Genomic DNA, 26,680 nt, shown 5'->3' with positions numbered 1-26,680 from the left:
TTCGCTGTTTGTCTCTGCCATGGGCAGGGAGCGCCCGCTGAGGCCTGCAGCCTGTGAATGAATGGCTGTAGGAGCTGCTTCCTGAGCATGAGAGAGCTGGGACTCCCCGGTATGTTGTTTTCTTTCTTAAAACTCTGGATCGACTCCTATTTCCAAGAACCACACCCCTCGTTCCTTAGATTATCATGAATGAACTCAGGCTGTGTGGCCTGAAGTCACAAATGAAGCTGATGCAACGGGTGGCTGGCCCTTGACAGTAGAGATTACTTTTGAAATGTCGAGTTGGCTGGACTCCTGATAAGCTTGCTGGCCTTGCTCTGCCTGGCTACGTGGGAGTGCTCACCCCATTCCTCAGATGGAGCTGTCAAGATATTTCGTGAGACAAATCATATCCTTGTGTTTCTTTTGTGTTGTTTTGTTTAGTTGTCAGTATGAGAGGAGGGTATTGGAATCAGAAGACTTGTGTTCGTGGCCATGTCTTTACCCCTTCCTAGACCCATTCTTCATCTGTAAACTGGGTGGATGGACCAGGTCGATGACCATCAAACTGTTTTTGAAATGGCCCCCCGCCCCTCCCTAACCATAACATATGATCCCAGTGTTCGGAACTGAAGCTGCTCTGACTAAAACCAAAATAAGGCCCAGACTGAATGGGGCTCCTCCAGTTTTCCCTGAGGTCCCATCAAGAGAATCTGTGTGGTTTCTTTTCTGCTTCCTGTCTTCTCGCCATATTTCTGGGTAGGCTGTTCCCTGGCTGTAGGAATTCCTGGCAGGGGGTGGGTGGGAGCATTAAAGGAGATGAAATTTAAATCTCTTCCTTTTGCTGCACGCCAGCAGTTCTGATCACATGTTTGGTTAGGGTGGAGTTTAAACCCAAAGACTTAGAGACAGTGTTAGGTTATCATTGCATTGCATTTCAGGCGGGGCTGGGCTTGTGTACCCTAAAGTGTCTGGGGTAGTGGACTATTCTTGTCTGGGTCGCTCTGGCTCTACAAGTGTGGTTCCCAGGCTTGGAATAGCTCTTAGAATACCTCTGATCTTGGGGTGCAGCAGTCCCTTGTCAGCACTTATGACAATTAGGAGCAGCCCTACCCAGTAAGCCAGATGGAGGTGACTTTGTTGACTTCATTTTTGGGGGGCCCTGAATTCATACTCTCAACAAGTTTGTGAAGTAGGGTTTTGAGGCTGTTTCCTTGCTTCTTTGCTTCCTGGTAGCAGTGAACGTGCCTTGTGTGGCAGTGATGATGTTGCCTCTTTCTTAGCTTCCATCACTGGCACCCAGTATGCTGATTTCTGTCTGTCTGTCTGTTTGTTTTCCATGAGTAGGATAGGTGAGTAAATGAGAAAATGAAGCCCTGAGAATTAGCTTGGCAGTCAATCTTGGGTCGGCCTGTGTCTCCTTCTCATCTGACTGATATGAGTGCAGAAGTCAAAAGTGTGATTCTAGTTGCTGCTTCTTGGTGCTTTCCTGTATTCCCTGTGTCTTCCTTATATGTCCCTGGATTCCCCTGCAAACTTTTCCCACCCTAAGACTGCTCCTCCCCCCAACTTAGCTACCCCTCACTCAGCAGGAGCGAAGAGATGTGTTCTGATGGAAAATTGGTGTCCTGCTCTCATGACATTCATCTTTGGGACAGTGGGATTAACCATACAATGGTTCCCAAACCTGGTGGAAATACAGATTCCGAGGCTCTACCCAGGCCTGCTGCATCAGAATTTCTGAAACTGGAACCCTGTTGATCTTGCCCTTCCCGTCCAACTTCATCTTCTGCTGAGTCCCCAGGAACTTACCTTTAGGCCAGTTTGCCCTCGCTAGCCCCAGCTCTGCCAAATCCCACTTCTGAACTTTGGGTCACTTGGGAAAGTCTCTGCTCCTGTCAGCTTTTGTCTTCATCACAGGAAGCCTCAGGGGCCCAGCTCACCCCCTTCCCCCTTAGCCCCCTGCAGCTTGCCCATGCTTCCTCCTTGTCTTAGCTCTGCTAGCTCTGAGCTGGGCCCTACTTACTTCAATCACTCTTGAAGTGGTTAGCAGGCAGCTTGTGATATGCCAAACCCTCATTTAGATGTGGGGAACACTGTAGTAGGCAAAACAAAGACCCTGCCCTCACCCCGTGAGCTTACATTCTAGTGGATGACAGACAGAAAACAAACTGCACAAATACATTTATGACATAACGTCAGGCCTGCTAATGACATGCACTGGGAGAGACGAGCAGATGAGTAATCAGGGGTGCCATTCTACATAGGGTATTTGGGAAGGCCTGAGTGAGTAACATGAGGTGGGAAGCCATGTGGATCTGAGGCACAGGTTGTTTTGGGTGGCAGGAATAGCAGGTGCAAAGGGCTTGAGGCAGGAACAATTTTGCTGTGGTCAAGAAGCACAGGGGTTTCTGTTGTATCCCTAGCACCTTGAGGCTGCCCATATTTGATAGGCATATGGTATTTAATAGGCACCTGAATGACCTACTGGAGTGAAGAGGCTGAGATGGCAGATGAGGGGGAGAAGCAGTCAGGCGTAAGGTTATTCAGCACTTTGAAAGCCACTGTGAGGACTTCATGTTTTATTCCAAGTGTGCTGGGATGCTATTCGGTGGGATGCCAAGGGATGCTAGGCTTTGCAGAAGAGTGAGATGATAAAATGGACCTTTCTTCTAATGTGGAGAATAGACTCTGGGGGTGAGGGCAGAAGCAGGGAGACCAGCTAGGAAGCTCTTGCTGAGGTCTAGGGCGTGTGGAGGGAGGCGCTAAGGTTAAGATGACATCAGTGTAGACAAGGAGAAGACTTTGGGCTCAGGATGCATTTTTGGGGGAGAGACTATGGATTTTGAGGATGGACTGGATAGGATGGAAAGTCGGGTCTGAATCCCAAGACTTTGTACATTAGCGACAAGGTAGAAAGATTTATGCTAAAGCCACATGTTTGCCTGTGTTTTCAGGACAGGCACCATGCCTTACCCCAGGGCAAGCTAGGCAGGGTCTGGGACCCAGGGGTCCAGCATCAAATAGGGAGGCCTGTGCTGCTGTTGCTGACATGGTACCTTCACCCACTCCATGGCATCAGCATTGGGGAGGTGGTTTGGGTGTTCTTGTTGCAGGAGATTTTGTGAGGGTGGGCCCCTGCATCACTCAGTTGTCATCAGGGAGTTAAAAGATGCCGCCTCTGCCTTTGCAGGCGTTGGTCTGGGGGAGGAGGTGGGAACAGAACCCAGAAGTTCAACAGCCCAACCCTCTTTCCAAGTTTATACATCCTTGGGGGAAGATTTCTCCCTGTTCGCTGGAGCTTCTCTGCCTTTGCAAATGTTCACCTTCTTCTTTCTTGAGCAGATCTCACTTACTTTACTACTCCACTTGTCAAAATACCACCCCTTCTTGAAGCCCATTCCTAATGCTGTTCCTTACATGTAGCTTCTCCAGACGTCCCAGCCACATGTGGTTTCTGCCTCCTCTGAACCCCAGTGGTTTATGCCTTGAATGTGATGTCCTCTTGTCTAGGGTTTCACTCAGTCTTTTGAGCTGGAATGCCTCCCCACCCCACCCCTGTGACAGGATGGACCTCGGCTATCTTTCGGTCTCTCCCCCAAGACCCAGGACAGTCTCTTGAATTCAGTAGGCTCTTGATAAATATTATTTAAATTGAAATTGACTTCCTTTATGACATATTTGCAGCAGCTGCAGGACACTTGTCTCTTAAAGGAGATTTGGGTTAGGAATCAAACAATCAATTGTCTAAAATATGTCAGATGGTGAACAGAAATAAATAAAGTAGGACATGTATAAGAAAATTGTTGATTAAGAATTCTAAGAAATATTTCACTTTCTTTGAGCTCCTTCTAAGATGATAAGAACACTGGATATATGTTTGCTGATAAAAAGCAATAGGGAGTAGCGGAGACTGGGGTGAACAAGAAAGTATATGTCCAAACAGTCATCTGGAGTTGACAACCAAACCTTGTCTCTAAACAGTCATTGCTGTGTTGTTCCTCAATAATCTGATTTTTCAAGAGAAGCACAAATGCAGACTTTCTGCATGGAAATTCAGATTTCTAGAAGTAAGTGATTCCATTATTTCTCAGTCAGCACCCTTTGGGAGGACCTGGCTACCAGTTTGGGGTCTGATTTACATGATAGCCTCCTTCCTACCCCACCCTGAGGAAACATGCACATTGATCTTGTAATCTCTGGGAGATCTAGCCCCTTTTTGGTCTGGAGGAGGATGTTTGCATCTTGCTTTTTATTCTGTAGCATTTGCTTTCCATTGTTCTGCTTCCATCCAAAAGGGAACCCTGGTGTTACTATTATTAAGCTGTGCCCAAATCCCAGCTTCATGTGGCATAAGCATTTCTGTAGCTTGCCTTGTACTCTATGTAACGGGCTTTTTATTTTCCTCCAGGAGTGGTTTAAATGAAGGCTGCAGTCTTCTGCAAAGTATAATTGGTTTTAAATTGTAGGTTTAATAATAATGATGCTGGGCTTAATGTAGTGTCTTCAGCCTCAGCTTGCAGTCCTTGGCAACTAGTCACTCATCGATCCCAAAGCTCTCTTTAGGAGGGGACAGCTGCTACGATCCTGGGCCCCCATTCTATCCTGATATGGTTCCTATGGACAAAGAGCAGAGAAGTTGGGGTGGGCAGTGCCCGAGGTAGCCATGACCGCTGGAGAAGAGGGAGGTGGGAGGCTGGTGGGCAGCCCTTTCTGCCTGGATGTGGGTTGTCCAAGCTGCAACAGTCTCAGACTGTTGATTGTTTTTGTCCTCTTTTTCTTAACCTTTGGATCACCCCACAGCTCTTGGGCAGAAGAACTGAAATTTCACAATTTGGCTTCTGTGTAGAAGGTTTAATTGAGAGGCTGTATTAACCTAATTGGCTATCATCAGGCTTCTGGCTTCTTTCTGTATTTTAAGTAACTTTTCCTCATTTCCTCTTACCTTGGCAAATAGAGCATGCTTTTAAAAGATTAAATCTTGTCCTTTGGTCTCTCCAAGTGAAAAGAGCTCTGCTTCACAAGTCAGCTAGCCCAGATTCTAATTATGCCTCCTTCTGGGATGATCTTGCAAACTTAAAGGGGATTCTCACCTCCCCTGATCTCATTTTCATACTGGATGGATGAGTAGGTTAAACGACGTGACCACGAAAGTCCCTTCCAAGGCTTGCAACCAATGAGTGTTTCTGTGAAATAACACCAGGCCCCTCCTAGAACGACATTTGATGTGTTTCTGAAGTCAATAAAAATACCAACCTACGTGTGTTATACAACAGACTAACTGAGGCTTGGACAAGCGAGGGCTTGCTCAGCGAAAACGCATGTATGTTATAAAAAGCTCCGAGAAGGATGTTGGCGTTGTGTGATGTGGGCGTCCCCCTGGAAAATTACAGGCAGTGCAGGCAATGACAGGGGAGCAGCCGCCGGCCGCCGGCCACCCTGGGGAGCGTTCCCAGGGCCCGCCCTCCGGACAAACAGCCCATGTTCCAAACTTGTGGTCTAGTTCCCCGTGGATGACAAGCCACTCGCCATTTGTGTTGGGTTCTGAGCTGCCTTTGCTTTAACCGCTGTTTGGGGATGTTTTTGTTGTAGACAGGAGCAAATTATAATGTGGAGAGAATGGGTGGGGGTCAAAATGGAAACACAGAATTCGAGAAGTTTCTTTGGGCCGGGAAGTCTGCGATGGCCATCACAGCCAGTGTTTGGGAGAGAGCAACCTTGCGGCGTTTGAAGGTAGCACGGGCCGGAGACCCTATTTTGTAAAAATGTGGCTTACAACAAAGCTCATCGGATGGCTGGCTTCTGTTTCTGGCCTCCTCCTTTTGGCTCTCAAAGGCTCCAGGTCCACGCATGTGTAGACTTTAGCTGTTGATACCATTCCCAATGTTTACAAACATCCTTAGGTAGCGTGTTGCATATTTTTGCAGGGGAAAATGGGCCACTAAAGTTAGCATCTAGATGTCATCCCAGGAGAGATGTCATCCCAGTTGGCCCTTCCCACCCAGGGAGGTGCTTGATGAGCCCCCGCCCTACCTCAGAGCTGGAGCCTGGAAGTGAATGGTGGAGAACAGGGCCCGGTCACTGACCTGCAGGTGCCAGCTTAATGGGGGGATGGGTGTCCTTGTGGCTGGGGAGGTAGAGGGAGGGGGGCCCTGATGGGAAGGTGATGGACAGGTCTGCCTGATACAACTCCATCTTCCAGTCGGAAGGGACCTTCAATGTCGTCTAAGTTTTGACTTTTCCAAAATATTCCTTGGAAGAACCTTCTCCCTCTGTCTTTCTTCTCACTCTCCTTCTAATCCCCCTGACACCCCTTCTTTCTTCTCTCCTTCCATTCCTGCCCTCGCCCTCTGTCCTATCACCACCTCCATCTCTCTCCAGGGGCTCAAAGGCAGCCCAGCAGCCCAGTTGGGTAAATGTGTCCATTCCAGAATCTCCCCACCTCCTCCTGAAGAGTGGAGAGTGTGTGGTTTCTGCTTCCAAGCAAAATGGCAGAGCAACGATGTGTCAGAGAGAACGAGCTCCGCTCCTCCCCAGCAGCCTCTGCAACGCCCCCTCCTCCCCACGCATCACAGTATGTTCCTGGTCCTGCTTGACTATGTTCCCCACTCCTTCCTCTGCCTCCTCCCCCCAGTTTCCAACAGGTGCTCCCCTTCTCTGAGCCATTAGCTTTGCCCCAGTTCTAACCCCATGAGCAAGAAGCTTACGAATCTCCATGGGTGAGCCCCCACGCCAGTATTTCTGATCATCAGCCCCCACCTCCCTTTGTCTGCGCCCACCCACTCCCCCACCTTCCCTTCTTACTCTATCATTTCCATTGTCGTTATTTCTGGGTGCCTGGGAGGCAACAGCACGAACTAGCTGCTGCAGAATCAACGTGTATTGTGACCACCCTCCTCATAACCACAGTGTGTTTTAAAAAGGATGCATCTGAACAGCTGTTAGTGTGCACACACCCAGCTCTTTAAGGCGACTTGGGTGGCGGTGGGTGGGGCGGGGTGGGGGGGCAGGAGGGAGTAGAGCTTCCTAGTATGAGATAAAACGATCAGTTATTTTTTCCTTCACCCAAAACTTTGGTTTAGCCTGATTTGCTGGCACTTGAAACCCAACAACTGGTCCATGGAATGTTACTAGGTTCTTCTAAAGTGGATGGAGGGTGGGTAGAGAGGGTATGGTTTGGAAAAACACAGTTAAACACCCATTTCTCAGAAGTGTTAATAGGTTAAGGGCCAGATCTTTGTTGTTCATACTGATGTTTAAATATAAAAGATCGGGCCTCCCCTGGTGGCGCAGAGGTTGAGCGCTGGTCTGTGAAGCTGCCCGCAGCCTCTGCAGCGCTGGTTTGATCCCCGGCCGCCAGCGAGGGTCCCACATGGCGTGACTGACCTCTCCTGCCACGCCTGTCGGTCTGCCTGTTCTGTTCTCCTCTCTGGCTCTGGTGAATTCCCTCTCCCTCATGCGCTTCTGACTGCACCCGGTGCTTGTATGAATAAATGAATAAAATCTTTTTTTAAAAAAATAAATAAAATTCCAGCATAACAGCAAAAAATAAGTAAATAAATAAATAAATATAAAAGATCATCAAGAATGAGTAAATGCATCATGAATTTTCTAGAGGGGAAATGTTTTACGTGGCTCCCAAAGTTAGGACTCAGCGTTAGAAGGACAGCCCATGCGAGAGGCTTGAAGCATCCTGATCTAGGTGAGGGAGATGGGAGGACAAGTAGGGGAAAGTTTCTTAGAATCTCCTAAAGGAAGCAGAACAGGAATGGGGGAGAGTTGTCCTTAATGGATGAAGTAGCAATGGATCGGTGGCTTTTATGTTGAATTTTGGCACAATTACACCAAGCTGTATGTTTACTGAGGATCTAGAATGTACTCAGAGTGATGCCTAGGACATGCACAGGCAAGCTACTGGGTTTACCCAGCGTGTGGCATGTATCAGTATATCATTCCTTTTCATGAGTACATAATATTCTACTGTGTGGTTGTATCCCATTTTGCTTAGGACATCAGTTGATGGACATTTGGATTATTTCCCCCTGTTGGCTCATGTGAGCGGTGCTGCTGTTAGTATCCATGTACAAAGTTTACACACCTGTTTTCAGTCCTTTGGGGCATCAGTGAGGAGTAGAAGTGTAGGGTCTTGTGGTAATTCTATATTTTAACTTCTTGAGGAGTTGCTAAACTTTTCCACAGCGACTGTCTCTCAACAGTGTATTAGGGAGGCTCCGGTTTCTCCACATCCTTACCAACATTTGTTTGACCAAGACTAATTCCTATTGTAAGAAATTCACAGCTGTGTGCTCCTTCAAGGACTGGGGCTGAGCCCAGCGGGCAACCTCCAGCAGCTCTTGGGACATCAATCTGATAGCAACCACGACGGCTGTTGAGCAATGGACAGGAGGAGCCTCAGCCCAACACCTCTTGTTCTGTTTCCAAAACTTAATTCACAGCCTTGGCATTTACCTGATATCTTCCACTCCCTCTGACACCTGACTGACCTTCCAAATCTCAGCACACAACTCAGGAGGGGATCGAAGCACCTCTTATGCCACAACAGGCCTGCCCTTCCCTTCATCGGGATTGTACAATCCTTGAACCCATCCACGGTAGTGTATTGGCGTCGATGGAAGGCACGTGTCGGGGTGGCTGTGGACACAGCGGGCTTAGCGCCGACATTGGCCACAGATCAGCTCGTTAGAGGGAAGCATTAAGTAACGACAGGATTAGGGAGGGCCGAGATTCTTAATGGAGTGCTGAGTCTGAGACACGACCCGGTGCTCTCCTGTGTCTCCCCCACTTGGAGTGTTCTCTTCAGCTGTTTAAACTTGGCCTGGTTTTTATAGGTTTTTTTTTTCAGCCCCGTCTCCTGATCCCCACCCTCTAGTCCTCACTTCCTCTCAGCAATGAGCAAATTGGGAATAATTCAACTTGAAATCAAGGTAGAATTCAGTAGAGCGGATAATTAAGAATGTGATTTTTTTTAAGCACTTAGGGAGTTATGAGAAATCAGAAATATCATTTCATTTTAAATAAGGGTTACTGGTTTGTGAGGGCAGTGATGGAGATGTCATTATCCGGGTTCTTGGAGGCTGAGGGTCTCCAAGAATAGTCCTTGGTAACTGTTAGGATCAGAGTGAACCTTACCAGCAACAGTACCCCCCTGGTTACTGCCCACAGGGAACCCCCGTGCCAGAGGCTGCTGCCCTGGCCAGCCCTTTGCTCTCTGGTGGTCCCCAGCCTTCCTGGCCAGTCCCTGAAATGCTGTACGCTGTCCACTTCAGCCACGGAGCCTCATCCTTAACAGCCACGTGGTTACTTGTTTGGAGTAGACCAAGAAGAAATACAGAAACTCAACACCACCAGCTACCAAAGCGAGAGAATGTTCCTTATCTGTAGTGGAGGGAAAGCACTTAGAGGCAAGAACCACTGTGTCAAATTCTTCATATGAACTTGAATAATGTGTGGGTTCATAAATTCTGAAATCAGGAACGTGGAAATTTTGAGGAGCTAGAAAGTGAAGACAGCAAGATGACGGAACAGGAAGTGTCAGACCTCTTTTCTCCAGGGAGTCATCAACTTGACAATTGCACAGCAACCAACAGGACCATTTCCCCTCCTAAGACTTCCAGAAAGCAGTTAAGAGGCTACTGCAACCCAGGTGAGCACAAAACCAGGCCACCAAAGCTCGCCTACTGCATGACATCAGCCTTCAAAGAAGTTGAAAATAAAGAAAGGAGGCGACCCTCTGATAACAGAATAGAAGATCAGTGTGTGATGGGTCACAGCAAAGAACTCACACGAAAGGGGGATGATCTGGCCAAGGAATGCCGAGGAGAGAAACGAAGCGTTAGGGGAGGGCTTGCAGAGCACTGCTGCGGGCGGCTGCTGACACTGCGAAGGACGGGTCACTCCTGCTTGGGATGGACAAGGGCACTCCTGGAGAGGTCTGCTGCGCCATGTGGGTAGCTCCCTGGCTGGGGATCGAACTCAGGCTGTGGCAGTGATAGGGCTGAGTCTAACCCCTGATCACTTTGCACATCCCAGACACAGCTCAGTCCTTTCTCTTCGTTAGTTCATCTGAACATCATGTTTCTCATGACAAAGTCATACTTTGGAATCTAGCCTCTTAAGAGAAGGGAGGAGGAGGCTGAGGGACTCCTTACTTTTCCTTCCTTAAGATTCCAAAATCACTGGGCATTCCGCGTGACAGCTCTGCCGTAAGCGCTCAGAGGACTGCGTGCTTGCTTTCCTGCCCCTTTGCTTTTGCTTGACCTCTCAAACATTCTGGTATCAGGGCAGAGAAATAAGCCTTGAGGATCAAGATCTCTTGCTCCTCCATCAGATGTCCAGAAACTCTCCTGGAACTTCTGAGATATTTGCCTCACAGGAAGAGGGTGGTGTGAAGTCAAAGGCCCACAAGTAGACTTAAAAATTCAACTATTAACTAAAACCTTTGTCTTTTGTAGGGGAAACTGGAATCCCATAGGAGGAGGGATTCATGCTGTGTCTTCTAGACCCTTTCTCTTCCTTTATTTTTTTAAGATTTATTTTTATTTGTGCATACAAGAACTAGGGTGTAGGTCAGAGGTGGGGGGGGGGTTTGAGAGGATTCACCAGAGACAGAGTGGGGAGCAGAACAGGCGGATCTACTGAAATACACTGCTGAGGGGAGCAGTGGGCGAGATAGGAGAGGGCTGCTGCACCATGTGGGTAGCTCCCTGGTTGGGGATCAAACTCAGGCTGTGGCAGTGATAGCACTGAGCCTTACCCCTGAGCCACCAAGGAGGTCCCATCCTTTAAAAAAATACTGTCAAATATTCATATGCCCGCTCATGCTATCCAGACTCAGGTTCTGGGTTTTTCTGCCTCTCGCTGTTTCTCATTGTGTGAAAATGATTTGATGGCTTGTCTGTTTTCCTGGACCTCCTCATGAGATGGTGGCCATTGCTTCAGAACTGCCTAAAGGGGTAAGACAGAGGCTGAGCTGGTTTTCTGGTCCATTGGTGGGTCTCTCTCCTAACACCCCCTCACATAATGGCCAGAAGCCCCCCACACTGCCACAGCTGAGCCCCACTGGCCAGCCTTGGACACGTCTGTCATGGTAGCTGGAGTTTGGGAGTCCTGGAGAAGAAGCTGCTCTTTCCCTCCCCCGCTGGCCATGCCTCCCTCTTATTTGTAGTTTCTACCTTCAACTTCATCCCCAAAAGCTAAACTTGGGAAAAGCCCTTTTATTGTTTTATGTGAAGGATTTTGAAGATGGTAATTTAAGTTATAATGAAGATAGGAAGCAATTTCCTTCCCACTGAGGCTCTCTCCTTTTTCCTCTTCCTCCTGCCCTATTCTCTGAAAAATGCAGCTCGAGAAAATATGACCCTGGGGAATAGAGGATGTGAGAGAGCTGTGTAGCCTGAGCTGAAAAGCAATTAGCCGGCCCGAGCAGTCCCTGCGCAGGCTGCGGCGCGTCCCCGGGCAGGAAGGCATTGCTGTGTTCAGTCCTGTGTGGCTCGGTTTGCTGACCGCTTGCTGTGTGTCCTGCAGCCCCCCACACATGGCAGACTGTGGGTCAGCACTGGCCCAGCTGGACCTTATCTCCACAGCGACCCGAGGACCAGCAAGTAAAAAAGACAAGGCCTAGGCAGGCTGTAACTTTGCCTGTGTCTCCAGCCAGCAGCTGGTGTTCAGGTTTTAAAATGGTAAATTCAGATTCTGCCTGCTTGGTTTCTGCCAGACACTTCTTTATACTTAAACAAGTAAACAAACTTCCTTTATAATGCTACCCCCCACATTGTGAAATTCAGATGCCTGCAGCTGAAAGATGCTAATAAATAAATGCAGAAAAGAGTTCTATGGCCAGATACATTTTAAGAGTTCTAGACTGAAGCCTTGATCAGGTCTCAACAATCCAGGACTTTCGAGACTTTGATATGTTAGAGCCAGCACCTCCCAAATGTACCTGATAATGGGGATTTCCAGGAGGGTGACTGGCTGCTGGGCTGTTACCGGGCAGGTTGGCTGCCCTCTTGTTTTCATTACTGCAGTTGATCTTTCAAATCATTTAACAATAACCTTGTATTCGGTTCTCTTCTACACGATGGTATTTTTAGAGAAAGTGACCCATTTTGAACTCGTTTCATAAAAGAGCTGTCTGCCAGCTCGAAGAAAATGGAGGTCTACTTAAAGGTTTCAAGTGGTTAGATCTTTTGCAGTGTTCATGATGGGGAAACTGAGGCCCCGAGGGATAAAGCTGGCTGGTCAGTGGAGTGCTCTGTGGGGCCTGACTGGCAGCCCAGAGGCCCTCCTCAAGCCCTCACTTTTCCACGAATGATCTCCTTTGAGCCTGAAGACAGAGCTCCTGGCTTGATCTCAGGTTATTCTTGAGAAGATTTTTCCAGTTCCTTTATGCCAACTGCTGTTCAGCCATTTTCACTTTATCCAGTTTAAGTAGCGAGCTTCCTAGCCAAATGTTTTTTGGTGACATATTTGAAGGCAGAGTAATAAATTGGGAACAGCCAGATCTACTCCTTACCAATTTCCCTCTGCCCCTCAGAGGTCAGCCCTTGCTTCTGCTCTTGTCTCAGTACCTGGAGCCTTGAGCCAGGCAAAGCAAGAAGAGAAGAGGTATTATAATGGTGGGACCATGACCTGGAGCGAGGTCTCCAGCAGATGAGTAGACAGGGTCTTATACTGAGGGATTCAGCAAGAGCATCAGGCCAACAATGGGCATCGGTGTCTCCAGAAGCTGTGGAACTCAGTGGGGAGAGGTCAGCAGGCAGCTTGCGACATAGTCCATCACCAGTGAAGAAACGGGCAGCCTCTCAGAAGCTAGGATGGGAACAAGCCAGAGCAATGAGGCCTTGGTGGTTAAGAGGATCCAGAGCAGGATCCAGAGCAGGATGTCACAGAGCGGCTTGTCAGTCTTCTACCTTCTATCACAGTTCGCCTGAGGATTACTGGTGGTGCTGGGCAGGGCCAGGGGTGCCAGGGTCATGTGAAATCCTATGTGATCAGTGGGGCAGCAGAGACTCAGAACCGATAGCACCCTCTGCTTCTCCTGTTGTGACACTTGTAATCCTGGCCCTGATCGTCACTCTCACACATTTTCTAAAGCCAGGGACAGTGTCTGTTCTGTTCCCCTGTCTACCTAGACACTGTGAGGTCCCAGAGGTGCTTGGTAGGCACTTTCTGAATGAATGAATTGGGGCTATTTCATAGCAGTGGATTTGCATTTTAGTCTGCACCGGAGGCCATGCTCTAGGAGCTGAAGTCCTGTTGTCAGCATCTGGTGAGACCTGCCTGATGTGGTGCTTTTCCGGGCGCCTCAGGCCTCCGCAGAGTGTGTGGTTGACCAGCCAGAGCGACTTGGCATGCAGCTGAGCTAACCTGGATAGAAGGATCCTCAGGCTGCAGATCTGTTTCTATTTTGAACAATTTGTCCAGTAAACATTTCGCAGGCTCTGTTTCACCTCACTGAGGATGAAAGAGAAGCTTTGGATCAGAATCCTCATGCCAGAGTTTGGGTAAGCGGCGACTCTTCTAAAGTCTCTGAGCAGATATTTTCCAATTTCCAACTGTAGTTTGGAGTTTCGATGTCAGAAAAGGACAGCGGGTCAGACAACCTCCAAGATAAAAGTGGGGAATTGATACCAACTTAATTTTGACTCATCTGGCCAACTTTCCTCCCAAAGTGGGCGCTTGGCTTTTGTTTTAAAATCATTCCTCCCAATATTTTAAAACCCTGTTGTGTTTTGAGTCACTGACAGTTGGAAGAAGTCAATTACTTTTTAATGCAAAACGCAGAGTTCGGACATGTCTGAGTGGGCTGGAGTGTGGCAGGAAGCCAGACTGAAGCCAAAGTCCAGAGTCACAGGACTCCCACTGTGGTGAGGAGCTTTAGATCCTCTTAGTTCATCAAGAACGTCTTGATTCGTGTTGATGAAAACTTTCAGACTAAATGCTAATGACTTTCCAGGGGCCGCATTTGGATTTTGTGGTATTTTTTTTTCTTGTGCACACTGAAGGCGTCTTCTGAGTCCCCCAGCAAAGTCTTTGTCACACATCTGTCCTTGTCGGTCATCGCACCACGACTTATGTGCTGTGGCAGCCTGATGGGGACGCTTCGGAAGATGAAAAGCACGTCACTGGAAATATTAGTCAGGCTCAAGGAAAAGCTTGGTGAGTTCTGCATAATCACAAAGAAAGAGAAAGTAGGTCACGTTTGGAGCCTGTTGGCTTGGGGAAGGGGAAGGAAAGAGGATGAAGACAAAAGCGTCAGATAATTTAGTTTTATCACAGCTTCTTAAACCAAACCGAGCGTGTTCGAGACTCCGGGTCTGACACCATACCTGCACGCGCACGTCTCCCACGGGCTTGAAGACAGCCTCCCAGGGCCGAGTGGAGAGAGACGCCAGCGGGGCCAGTGGGAGCTGATGAAACCAATGGATGGGTCCCTTGAGGGTGCTTCAGAGCGAGTTTCATTTACAATGAAAAGCAGGCATTTGGGTGGGAAAAGAGATGTTCTCTGGGCTTGGGGAATTCATCCTGAGTAGCTACAGTCTCAGGTAACTCTAGGTCACTCCCAGTTCCTAGTCCATTGGCTGCTGTTGGGTCTCTATGGGGTTAGGAACTGTTAACAGATGGGGGTTCCTCAGCAGGTCAAGAGCAGGCACCAGCTTCCATCTTTAGAGCTGTGCTCTCTCTTGGGCTAGGCCAGATTCCTTGAGAGAGCAGCTATTAGCAATGTCCACCCCAGAATAGCCTGATAAAAACCAAGCCACGTGACGGAGAAGGCCCTATGAACTTGCATTCAGAAGGGTGCTTTCTGTGTAAAATAGCAAACCAGGCCATTTCTCTGCTGTAGCTCCAGCTTTCTTAGGGTCTCAACTTTAGAAAAATAGTCGAATAAACCATGACTGGCCTCACTTCTGGGTCTTGCCTTCCATCTTTTCACTTTTGTTGCCTGTGGTTCTCATTTTTTAAGTGCATCCCATTTTTTGCAGGAATGGTGGTCTTGAAAATCTGCATGCCTTTTTTGTAGAGAAGAGTGTTTGGTTGAATCATCAGGAAAGCTTGTTGTTAAAGGCAACAGCACGGCGATGCTATTTGCGAAGGGAAGAATTTGTGCAAATAAGCACGATTTAATGGAATTGCCTGGAGAGGAGCTTTGAATCTAATGTATTAGCAGTTCATAAATTGGAAACCTCTCTGATAATAGATGAAGTTCTTCTACTCTGAATTAGACAAAAGAAGAAACAGAAAGGGATATATAGGGACTGGTAATGGTTATTTGAATATTCAGGTTGGGGGCACTCTCAGGCTATGAGTGGGTGTTGCCATATACTTTGTGTTTATCTTGTTGCATAGCCACCTTGTCATTGCTAAGTATGACATCAGCATCATGGTAACATTGAGTCAAGACATGCTATGCTTGGGGCACTGAGTGTATGACAGCCTCTTACATCCTGGATGGATGGGGGTGTGTTGGCAGATTGTGTTGTGTGCAGAGGCAGAGGATGTGGTGGTGAGACAGGATCTGGCAGTCTGCTGTTGGGTTGGCCTGGGTCCATGGACAGGAAATCTAAGTCAACAAGGAGGTGAGTACAGGTAATGGAGCCAGGACCCCAACTGAAAACTATTTGTTTATTTTCTCACCACCAAGAGCTTGGTAGACCGAAAAATAGAAGTATTTCCTGAGGCAAGGGTCAACTGCCTGCCAAGTGAAGGGATGATACATTTAGTGGAAAGGTCTAACTTCTTCACTCACTTCTGTCTACCCTTGCCTCCCTGGGCCTCAGTTTCTTCAACCTCTTCAACAAGATGATTAGATCAGATCTAAGCTTACGATGTTGGGGGGGCGCTGGAAGTCTTTCATAAAACAAGATTTTGCATAGTATGCATGTCAAATAAAGATGGGTGGGCTCCAGCTGGCACAGTGAGGACAAGGATTGGCATCGGAGCCCAGACTACTTGGCCCCTGGCTTCTGCATCAAAATAATTCCTTGACTTCTCAGGAGCAGCTTTAGAAGATATTTGATTGGATGAAATTTTAAAATCTGTTCCAGATCCAATCTTCAGAGTCAGTGCTGCCTTTTTTCCCAGTATTGCACTTGGTTTCCTACTTAGGCCTGGAGAGCAGACCCACTCTGTTTTTTAGAAGATCCTATCAGGTCAGGGTCTAACTTGTAAATTACAAACCCACCAGAAGTTGCTGCAGACCAGCTGAGTAACCGGAGCCAGGAGACTATGGAGAACAGCTGGACTGGACTGTGGGCACATGTGTCCACTGTGAGCTGAGAAGGTGCAACCGAATGTGAGATGGCCCCTCATCTTCATGTGAGGCAGAGAAACTTGGAGTCAACAGGTGGGCCTGTAGGTTCATAGTCTGTGGGTTTGGGAAGTGAGAGTGGTGAGAAGCAACTCCTATGATGATGCCAACATCCAGCCCACATTCCAAAGTCTCTTGTGTAGGGAGTGAGCGGGGTAAGAAAAAAACGTGGAGGAATCTTACTCATCTTCCTGCAAAGAGCTGGTTCCAAAACCAAGTCAAATGGTATTGGTAGCTCCGTTTCCTATATTCAAAAAGACTGTCTTTTCATCTTTTAATTGAGATGATATTAGTTTACTACACTGTATAGGTTCCAGGTGTGCAGCTTCTTACCTCAGCAGCTGTACATATCTCACCATGTCTACCAGGAACCCTCTGCCAACAACAAATTAGCCCCTCCTGCCCATCCCCTCTATACTCCTTCCCCTCTGAAAACCACCATTCTGTTGTCAGAGTCTAAGTATTTGTTTTTGTTTTGTTTGTGCAATTGCTTTTATATTTATTTCCACAAAGGAGTGAAATCATATAGTAGTTATCTTTCTCCTTTTGACTTGTGTCATTTAGCATAATCCTCTCAGCGTTCAGCCATATATCACAAATGGCCAGATATTTGTCTTTTTTATGGCTGAATAGTATTCCCTCATGTCTATATACTGTCTTATTTATCCTTTCATCCATGCCCTAGACTTCTTTAATCATGAGAAAACATTAGGAGCTGAAACTTCAATCAGACTACACAGTTGGAAATTTGGAGTCTCATGAAGTGTTTGATAGAGTAGAGAGGAAAAAAATTCTTAAGTTCAATATGAATACGTAGATTGTTGTCTGAACTTTGTTCCTGGTTGTGTAACTTTGCCCAAGTCACTTCTTCTTTCTGTGTCTGATTTATATCTGTTAAGGTAGGAAGGCATCCAGCTGTGGCCAGGATACCATGAGCTACAGTGAGACTCATGATGGAAAGCATTGAGAGCGGTCGCTCTGCTTTACACACAATAGGAATGGCAGGTGTGTAGCTGGCGAGAAGCAGATATCAGTGTCTAGAGAAATGGGGTTGTCCCATTCTGGATCCCAGACCATAACTCCTGTCATACACAGCTAGTCATCTCTCCTTTGTTAAAAAACACCAATAACAATTTAGTTCCCAGGCCAGAGATCCAGAAGCCAATTCTTCCCTGCTGCTGAACCTGGTGTGGGCTGAATTTGGGCTCTGTCTTCTGGAGGCTGTAGTCTGCTTACCTGTTCTTATTACTGGGAGGTCTGTCATGCTTGGGGGTAGGTAAGTTGTTTACCTACCCATATTCACAGAATAAAAACCTGGGAGGCTAGAGCAACAGGAGATTCAAGAAGGAGAGGAAGGGCGTGAGTCAGGGAACTCAAACTCTTTGCCAGTAGGTAGGTTATTATACAAATAATACATGTTCACTGTAAAAAAGGAATTAATAATAAAGTAAAAGAAGTTACTCTTATCATCCAGAATTAATATTAATGTTAATGTTGTAGCTACTTCCTGACTTCTCATGAACACATACACACACACACGTGCATGTAAATAGATCTTTAAGTAAAAAGTGTATCATACTCAGTGATGTGTTGGTAAATATTTAACAAATGGCTAGGGGAGGGCCTGTCCTGATTTGTAGCATTTGCCAATTTCTGTGGTGTAAATGCTCCCCCCATGAGTGATTTCAGTCTGCCAAAGTGATATCAATTGGTTAGTACAATTCTTGAAAACTTAATGACATATCACTCACCAAGTTTTGTTTTCTAGTTAGTCTTTCTTGTAAACAGTGTAGAACAAAAGCCTTTATGCCGACCTAAACTTTTGAAAGTTGTTGCTAGCACATTACTTTTTGAATCGAAATTGTTTTCTTTTTGGAACATAAACTGGATCATAGCCTATTTACTGATGGCAAACGTTGCTCCTCTCCTTAGAATTTGCCTGCTTCTCGTGTTCCATGGATCTTCATGTGTGAGTGGGAAGTCGACCCACATGTTTTTATTAGGTGGCAGAAACAGCAATATAGTTGGGGGAGGACAGATTAATGTGATCAAGAAAAGAGTGGTGGCCTGGAACTGATTCTACAGTCCATTATCCAAGGGTGGATTTGACTTAATAGAGGTAATTTTCTCCTTTGCAGCTCCTCGCTGGCCCAGCCAGATCAGTTCTATAGTTGTCACTCATTTCCCCTGGCTCTTCTGATGGAAATTGGCCCCCCTCCTGTCTGCCTGATGAGAATGGGCCGCAACTGTTTGGCCCAAGTAAAACCTCCTAATCAGATCCACGTTTTCCTTGTTGAATGGGGGCTTTGGGAAATGACTAGAAGAGGAGTGGAGCGTTGTACTCACAAAGCTGCAGTGTGTGTGGCGTCATCTCCTGCTTGGCTCCCGGGTAATGCGTTGGCCTTCCTAAGCTGGTGGACTATTACATCTGTGGTAAGAGTCGGTGGAAAATGTGGTTGATGCCAAACGTCTCCCACATTGGAGTTTTAATTGCCTGAAGAGAGGCTGAGCTTTGTGAGCTTCTGATAACAAACCTGGCTCGCCCAGGCCTAGTGCATTTGGACAGGGAGTTTCCAACTAAGACTTCATGGGTGTGGGGAGCAGGGTGCTGTGGGTGGGCCTGAGGGAGGGGGGTGTCCATTGTCCTAGTGCCTGCCCTCTACTGTTATGACAGTGTGAACAGAGAAAGGCAAGAAATCTAGTTTGAAGCCCTGACCAGGATGCCATATTCAGATGTGTTTAGCATGAGAAGCTGAGGACAGAGTCAGCATGAAGAGGGCCTGTAGGGTAAGTGAAAAAGTGTCAGGCTTTTCTGCCCTCCTGCCTTTAGGACTGATGAGGGATCCCTGCGGTCCTGAATGCACGCCCTGATGGCAGGCACCTGGAGTAGGGTGTGGGCATATGTAGGTGGGTACACCTGGGCGAAGGCTGGACTTATAAGGGCGGCATCACGGGGACGCCAGCAGAGCAGAAGCAGAGAGAACCAGAGAATGCCGGAGAGCCCAGAAAGAGTGAAGACTTGCTGGGGGCTGGGAGGCCTGCCAGCCCCCAGCCTCCCAGCCTGCTGTGTACCCAGTAAAATCCCAATAAAAGCCTGAAAAGCCACCGAGGGCTCTAGGACTCCTCCTTTACTCCGTCTGCTTGGGTCATAGAAATCCTGCTCCGTCCCTTCCTGCCACTTCAGGGCCTCATTGCTAGTGGGTAAGTTCCCAGGAGTCTCCCATCCTCCTGGTCTCCTTTGACTTCTCATCTCTAGCCCCTCCCCCACCAGCCCACATCTGAGTGGTCACGGAAACTGGTCAACTCTGCCTCTGAGATGGCCCAAGAAGCAACTCCACTCCCTTGCCTCCTCCTGCCCTGGTCCAAGTGGTCCTGATGTCACATCTGAACTGTGAGGACCACAGGCCTCCCTAATGTCGAGTCTTTCTCAATTTGTAGACATCCGCACCCTTATTCCTGTCCTTACAGGTGCACATGCAAACACACAATTTTTTTTTTTAATCTCCAAAGTTGAGGTTGATAAGCATTTAGGAAATGCAAAAATTTAAAGGAGAAAAACTGCTCATAGGTTTGCTTCCCTGAGGTGAAAGCAGTTATTTTTGAGATCATTTTCATTCTTAAACATGTTGGTAAGTAGTCAAAGTGACTGTGTCACCCATGTCCGTGCATTATGGGTGAGCATTTTCCCATATTGATGCTCTTCTAAAGTGAAATCACAGTTCTGGTTCCATCACTCCCTTGCTCAAATAATTAAATAACTAAAACCACCACCAACCAAAATCTACTGTCTATGTGAGGAAGGCCGAACTCCTTGGACCAGGAGGGAAAGCCATATGTTATCTGTCCCAAACTTCACCCTAATCATCCCCACCCCACCCTCCACGGATCCCCCTCTGTGTCCACCCATTGGTCTGCTGCATGAAGACACTGTGGACCTGCATGTTTTCTCTGAGAATTCCTCATGAAGTAACTTGTGGAAATGACGCCCACCTTCCGCAACTCCCACGCTGTGAATTCCTTCATTCTCTCAGGTTTGTCTTAAGTTACTTAGGTGTCTGTCCCTAGGAAAATTGGAATCTCTTGAGGGCAGAAACAGAACATATTCAGTTTGTATTTTTAGCAACTTGTGGTAATGCCTGGCACAGGGTGATAGGCACTCGGTAAATATTTATGGAATGAACTGGCCGCGGCGCGTTTGGTATGTCTATTTTCATCCTCTTGCCAGTTGCATATGTTTGTTTTCATTAGTGTCCATGATTAATCCATATGTTTTCTTTTCCTCCTTTGCTGTATTTCAGACTTGCTGTACTGAAATAAATGCCCCTGGTATGGTGCCATCCTTATACTAGTTATGTCTTTGCTGGTGGGTTGAAGATGTCTTTAGGGTCTAATGGCTTGCAGTACCATTTCGAATCCCTGAGAAGCAGAAGCACTTTTTCAGAGTAAACAGCCTGGAATCAGGCCTCCAGTCCTCTTCTGAAAGGTTGACTGATGAAAATGTGTGAAACAGGAGAAAGGAGATGGGTAGAAAGTTCCCTGAGTGAGCGAGCCACCCTCCCTCTCTAGAGGTGACAGTGTCAGGAGAAGCAGGGCTGTGCGGGTCCCGTGAGGTGTGACTAGTTCAGGGCATTGCCTTGTGCTGTGGGGTTCTGCACCTTAAGGACACATGCCTTTGCCCGTGCTCCAAAGAAAAATCCACAAGGTGATTCAAATGCCATGTGTTTCTTCTTGTGGTCTAAGGATGCTTAAATATGGAGGTTTTACCATAGGGATGAATGAATTTATTTTCGACACTTCATCAACAAACATTAAACTAGAGCTATTTTTATTCAAATTTACAGAAGAGGGAGAGCTAGTGCATTCCGCTCCATAGAGTAATAAGGATGAGCAAATGTCTGCCCTCTGGATAGAAACAGAGGCAGGTACCTTTATTGCTGCAAATCTCAGAAGTTTAAATTTGCATGTCTGTTATTCACATTCCCTTTTAATAGAAGTTCCAAGGACAAACCACATTTATAATAGTTTGTTATTTGGAGACAAGTAGCAGAAATTCAACCCACACTGGCAGAAAGTATCCACAAGGTCATCAATGCCCCAACTTCAGATTTGCTCTCACTCTGTCATCCTTAGCCTTAAGCTTCATCTGCAGCTGGCATCAAGATGGCAGCCGCGATTGGAGACATCAGACTCAGCCCTGATGACACTCAGAGGGGAAGAGGGACCATTGCTTCTTGGCACTTTGTCCTCAGTGAGATGCAAGGTTTCCAGAAGACCCTGAGAAGGCTTTGCCCATGACATGGTTCACCCGCCCCTTCCTGTTAACCCCTGCTGGCAAAGAAGGACATTCCCTCTATCAGTTCGCTTATCTTTAGAGTTGAGCTCTCGCATGCTGAAGAGGATGGTTGAATCCTGAACAAAAAGGTTAAAAAAAAAAAGGACTGTATCCTGAATAGACAGTCACCAGTGTCTCTTCAACTCAGAAGAAGCATTTCATAGGATTGGTTGCCAACTGTGTAGACTTCAGCAGTTTGCAATCCATTTTTAGCTATTTCACTCCCTCAAGTAAAATCTTACCCAGAAAAATAAACCAATAAAACTGATAAAATCAGAGTAGTTGTGGTTGTAACTGTATGGAAGGAAGGTTGTAATTCTAGGATGATGGTTTGAAAATTGCTGTGGGATTACATCTTGTGTTTATGTCAAATATTTTGCTATTCTTTGTCTCCTTTCATCCTCTGACACAATTGTATTATGTGGGACAAGAGGTCATTTGGCCAGAGAGAACCCGTATTTGCAGACTAGACAAGCAAGGGCATTGGGGCAGGCACCTACCCTAAGAATAGCAGATCTGGACACAGGAGACCTGAGGCTGAGATGACTGGGAGCCAGAGAGAGAAGTTCCTCTGATCCCAGGGCTGACTCACTCACCCTCTGCCTGCATAGTGTGGGTGGCCCTGGCCCCTGGGTGATATTTGCATCCAGGAGGAAGTGAAAGACCTGTTGAAACAGCGACAGACATGCTGGGTAGGATTACTTCACAGAGGGCAGACGAGGCCTGCGTGTCAGAGGCTCTAAGAGCTTCATTGGGGGACAGGTGGTTGTTGTGTTGCCACATAAAATACAGGATGCTCATGAAATTGACTCAGTAAACAACAAATCATATTCTAGTGTAAGTCTTTCCTACACATTGCTTGGGATATGCTTATACTGAAACATAGCCTGTTGTTTATCTGAAATTCACATATGGCTGGGCACTATGTATTTTTATTTGCTAAAATCTAACAACTCTATGTGGGTGGAAAATGAGAGCTCTTCCGAGACATGAGGATGGTAGAGCTCACTTCTTTCCCATGGTCTTCAATTTGAGTCATAGAGCGGCCAACACCTTTATTCTACCCCACCAAGTTGCCAGGGTCCTGTTACTTTGGGGTCACTTGAAGACCTTGTTTAACATGCAGATATCTGCACACCACCATGGCCCTCTGCTCTTGTGACTCAGACTGAGGATGGGATCTGGCCCTTAAGTCTAGTGATTTGAAGGTGCAGCCCAGCCTGGGAAGACACTGAAGGCTGTAAGTTCCTGAGGGTGAGGATGTTGCTTTGTTTATTGCCCTCAGTAAATATTTGTTGAATGAATGAGTGGATGGATGAACGATTCCTCCCTGAGGAATACTCCCTGGCTTAACAGGAACCCTACAAATGCAGGCGTTCTCTTTCCGTTTCTTTTCTGGTCGTGAGTCTCGTGGGAAAGGACTTGGGTGGAGGACATCATAGAGAGAGGCTCGTGGGGAGGTGCGAAGGGATGCAATGGCAGGACGGAGCAGGAGCCAGCGAGCTGCTGGGCCTGCTAGGCAGGGCCTCCCATGGGGACCAGGCCAAGTTTTTAATCACCTCGGCAGGTGAAGAGACTTGCAATTTCAAGTTGGGAACCAGTCTTCAGCTAATTTCACAGGATTCCTTTAGAGTCTGACTTGGCGTGTGCTCAGCGTCGTGAGGGGAATAATTCCGAAGCCAGAGTCATCCGACCAGGGTGCTTAAAGCGTGTTGGAAATGCTTCAATGGAACTAGGTGGGTGGCAGGTAATGGCTATTTTGCTAATCTTGGTAATTCCCCGCATCAGCGTGGGGCCTGGGAGCATCTATTTCCCACAGCATCCATCTCTGCAGCCTCAGCCACGTGAAGACTAGATTTCTATCCTAAAACTTGAAATCTGTAGTGGAACCAACTGTCTCTCACCACCCCCCCTCCCCCCATAAAAACTCCTGGTGCAACTGTGGTGACAGTTCTACACTTTCTTTATATAGAGAACTAGAAAGGTTTTTTTCTTTCAATTTCCTACATTCCTGGCGAGAGGCTTGGCCTAACGGAGGAGAGCCTGCTTCCAGGCCGGAGTGAGTTTTTGCCGAGTGACGTCATAGACACCTAGCGCTCCAACTGCGACTGAAACGCAGGTCCCCTCTCAATCTGTTGCCCCATCTGTGGAGGCGGGACAGCTGCCACAGGGCCGCGGGCTCTGGGAAAGGCTAGAGCCGTCTGCAAGTTCAGTGGCATAAGGCTCCTCAGCAGGGATCTGGGTAAGCGTGGTGAGGAACACTGGCTCCCTGGCTGATCCTCTGTGACTTTAGCGCTGTCCCTCTTGTGCTGGCCTCACTCAGGCTCTCTGGCAGATCACAGCCGGCGCAGACTGCCCGCTGTGTGGCTGCCCTGGGGCTCCCTGGAGTTAAGTTAGATCTGGAAGGTGTTCTTGGTGCTTGGGTGATCGTGAGACCCCCCTCTCCACAGCCCTGAACTCAGAAGACCAGTTTGTGGGTTGAAAATTAAACTAGCACATACAGTCCATGTGGCTGAATAGCCATCCCCAGGAATACCCGAGTGAAGAAATTGTCCGTAAAATCATAGACTCCAGAAGTGGAATCATCATCCCTTGTGGGGAGAGGGACTAAAATGCCTATGATTCAGAGAATAGAAATCAAATTCGGTACTTACTGATGTCCAGTGTGCAGTTTGAAGAAAGCAGGAATGAATAGAAGGAAGGTGGTTAGTGCAGAGAACAGGAAAGAAAACCTTCAGGAGCCACAAGTCAGCGCTGCCTTTCCAGCGTCGCCTGCAGGGGTGTGGCTAAGTGGACAACTTCCTTTGCCAAGTCCAGACTGGTGTGGGAGTGACGCACACTTGCTGCGCTGTCAGCTGGGGCCGCAGAGCTCACCTGGCTCTCCCTGATCTCAAGTTTGCCTGCCTTTGCATGCTGCCTTCAGGGAAGAAGAGCAGTGTCAACTGGATGCAAACACCCTGTCCACTTCATAGTGATGTTTCCAATTGAAATTAGTGAGGGGCCTCCCGGGTCACACAGGGGTTAAGTCTCAGTGCTATCAAGCTATCACTAGCCACTGCAGCACGAGTTCAATGCCCGGCTGGCCAGGGAGCTACCCACATGGCGCAGCAGACCTCTCCTGTCTTGCCCGCTGCTCCCCTCAACAGTGTATTTCAGTCAGTCTGCCTGTTCTGTTCCCCACTCTGTCTCTGGTCAATCCTCTCACCACCCCACCCCGCTGCCGTACCTCTGGCATGTACCCCAGTTCTTGTATGCATAAATAAAAATAATTTTTTTTTTAAAGAAAATTAGTGAGCTTGCTTGCTGGTTCATCTACATGGAGACGCGAATGTCTTTCAGTGTGTGGACATCATCCATGTTTCTGAGCCTGGGAGACTAAAGACACAAGGGTGGGAAGCTGACCAAGACCAGAGTCACCTTCTGGTGTCTCCCTGGATGACCAGTGCCCTTCCCAGCCATGTCTTTGACTTATGCACATTAACATTGACCCAGGAACAGCAGGATCTGAAGAGACAGTGGGTCCAGGGTCAGTTCCCCCCCACCCTTTTTAAAGACCAAGATGGCACACAAGTAGCACAAGTAGCCACAGGGCCATTGAGGTAGGGACTGGTATATCCCCCTCCTTCCCAATCACCCCTTCTCCTTAATTTCGATTTCCTGCCTGAAAGAGGCCAATGAGTATTCTTGTTCTCTCACTGTCCATACTCCCATCGACTTTGCTGCCTTTGCATGACTGTTGTCTGCAGCCTTTCCCACGAGGAGGCCTGGGAAAATGGGGTGCTTCTCAGAGACACACGGGCTGAACCTTTGTACGCCGTGATCTTTTGGTTTCCTCTGAGGATATGCTCTCCACACGAGGCACTCCAGCTCTGATTCTGCAAGCATTCTGGGAGGAGAGGACATGGAGGGACTTCTCTGCACATTTTACGCCTTGACCAAATTGGAAAGTCTGTGGGGCCTCAGTGGAAACACCGGATTTCCTGTTCTATCCCACCCTTTGGGCAAATTCCTCCTCCCTCCTTCTTGAAATCTTGTTTTTTTTTCTGCTGTTCTAAAGACGTTTTATTCCCTAGGATATATTTCTTCTTGTCTTCTGAAAGAGCTGAACTCTGGTTATAGCAAGTGAATGTAAAACCACCCAAGGTCCCCCTCCTTCTTCCTTTATCTTGGCAGATACTCAAAATCTGATAAAGCAATTTGGCCCATCTCTTCCACAGTTTAAAACTTCCATGTGTTGTGTGGTTGTTTCTTAATGAGGCTAGTGACTATCCCTGATTTGCTAGCTCAGCTCCAAAGTCCAGGAGAATACTGGAACTGGAGGGAAACTTAGGGGAACCACTCATTTGGCAGATAAAGAAACTGAGGCCCAAAGATGCTAAGTGATTTGCCTGGGGACCTACAGCTAGCTAATAGCACCTAGCTAATGTTACTGGCTATTATAAATATTTAAGTCATTGTTAATTAATGATGAGGTCACATCCTGTGTAGTTACATGCTAAAATTTAAATAAAGTAGATTATTTACCCAGCTAAACACCAGAAGTATCAAAACAGCACAGTTGTTGTGAGATGATTTGCAAAATCCATTAAAAAAAAACTCCAGTGTAACTGAAGAAGAACTTGCTGTCATGAATGTTATGTATGTTGATGGCATGATCTGTTGTAGTATCTTGACTGGTATCTTGGTGGTATCTTGACTGTCAATCCATACAAAATGGACATGATGTGGGCAGATTAAAAGGGTCAGTCACAGCAATCTCACTGTTGTCTTGTGTGACTGTCCCAGTCAATGACCCTTTGGTTCATAGAGAGTATTTTATTTATTTTTTTTTAAAAAAGATTTATTTATTTATTTATACAAGCGCTGGGTACAGTCAGAAGCGCGGGAGAGTGAGAGAATTCACCAGAGCCAGAGCAGGGAGCAGAACAGGCAGACTGACGAAGTATACTGCTGAGGGGAGCAGCGGGCGGCAGGAGAGGTCTGCGCGCCATGTGGGACCCTCCTCCGGTGGCCGGGGAGCAACTGGGGATCAAACCGGCACT

At 47.4% G+C, this 26,680-nt stretch overlaps 1 protein-coding gene across 3 annotated transcripts in view; it reads left to right on the top strand.

Annotated features, from left to right (window-relative positions):
• PDZD2 (PDZ domain containing 2) overlaps positions 1 to 26,680 on the top strand; it is a 319,093-nt gene that overhangs the window by 74,183 nt on the left and 218,230 nt on the right. The window contains exons 1-2 of one of the 3 annotated variants that reach the window (XM_054688245.1): positions 15,245 to 15,575; positions 16,184 to 16,342. The exons of the other annotated variants lie outside the window; for them this stretch is intronic. The gene's annotated coding sequence lies outside the window, so the exon portion shown is untranslated. Of the gene's footprint in view, positions 1 to 15,244; positions 15,576 to 16,183; positions 16,343 to 26,680 lie in introns of those variants that run through there. 3 annotated transcript variants of the gene reach the window in all.

The sequence above is a fragment of the Talpa occidentalis genome, unplaced genomic scaffold, assembly GCF_014898055.3.
Source record: "Talpa occidentalis isolate TD23 unplaced genomic scaffold, MPIMG_talOcc4v2.1 talOcc4.6, whole genome shotgun sequence".
In the NCBI taxonomy this organism is placed as follows: domain Eukaryota; kingdom Metazoa; phylum Chordata; class Mammalia; order Eulipotyphla; family Talpidae; genus Talpa; species Talpa occidentalis.
This window is presented reverse-complemented; position numbering and strand designations above follow the sequence as displayed.